A 1448-nucleotide genomic window follows, 5' to 3' on the forward strand; every position below is an offset into this window, starting at 1 on the left:
CTCTAGCTTAGGAAGTAACACTCCCTCTGTAGGGGGGCCCTTGCTGTCTCCTGTCTTGCAGGGAACAAACAGCTCATTTTCTAGGATCTGCCACAAGAGAAATCCTAACTTATAAATCTGTAATTCCTTCAATTCCTGAACAAGGGTTTTCATATAATATTTGGTATAAAGTTTGGCTTCCCATACCTGGGCACGCCAAAACTTTTCCAAACAGGGTGAAGAGAAAACCTACTGACTAGGAACGAACATTTGGATTACCCTATCAGATAAGGGTCTCATAATGAAAAGTTTACAGAATACTATAGGTGCTTCACAAGAAAAAGATAACCAAATTACAAAATGGACAAGAGACATGGAAAGACATTTCTCATTCAGATAGCCAACAGGTAAATGAAGAAATGCTCAAAATCACTAGCAACAATAGAGCTGTAAATCAAAACTCCAATGAGATACCATCTCACCCCAGTAGCAGTGGCAAAGTTTAACAGGACAGCAAGCAATAGATGCTGGAGAGGATTTAGAGAGACAGGAATTCTCCTACATTGTGGGTAGGATTGTAAAGTGGTACAACCATTCTGGAAGACACTTTGACGTGTCCTCAAAAAGAACAGAAAGTCCATATGCCCCAAGGAAATTAGGAATGAGACACAAATGAAGATTTGTACACGAATGTTCATAGCAGTGTTAGTCACCATAGCAAGATCATGGCAACAGCCCAGATGTCCAACTACAATTAAATGGACTGAGAAACTGTGGTAAATTCACACAATGGAATACTATGCAGCACTCAGGAGCAATGATTTTGTAAGTGACTACCTAACTTGGGAGGGACTGGAGAGCACTAGGCTGAGTGAACTAACTCAGTCCCTTAAGGACAAATACTGTGTAAGAGCATTGTTTTAGAACTAGATACATAATAAAACCTATGAGGCTCCAACGTGGTAAGGGGGGGAGCAAAGGGATGAGGATGGGCAGGGTGTAAAATCATAGGGTGGCACAATTTGATGGGAGAAGAGTGAAGGTAGATAGGAAATGGGAAAGATCGGACAGGAATCTTAAAAGACAGGGCACTGGTGGACATCGTTTAGTGCAGATTGATTTTATAAAAGCTAACTGGAATGATAGTGTGAGACACAATGTGAATGAAGAATAGTGTGAAACAATGTAAATGAACTTTGTAAGCAAACCCATATAAAAGATTTTTTTAAAATGCCTATGGCATTGATCTTTATGCATTCCGGCTCATTTTTATGATTTCAGATGTTCCTTGAACTCTTTTATTTTGCACAACCTGTGTTCTGATTTTGAGTGGGTGTTGGCAGGTATTTTTTGTTCTCTCCAATTGGTTGGTGCCACATCAGCAAATGAAGCTCTTTCCCTGGCTGGAAACTTTACTCCACATTCTGAAGGGAGGCTCTGCTTTGAGGAGGCATCTGTTCTGTCGTATT

The sequence above is a fragment of the Elephantulus edwardii genome, unplaced genomic scaffold, assembly GCF_000299155.1.
Source record: "Elephantulus edwardii isolate Elephantulus edwardi_28Jun2011 unplaced genomic scaffold, EleEdw1.0 scaffold00208, whole genome shotgun sequence".
NCBI classification, from domain to species: Eukaryota; Metazoa; Chordata; class Mammalia; order Macroscelidea; family Macroscelididae; genus Elephantulus; species Elephantulus edwardii.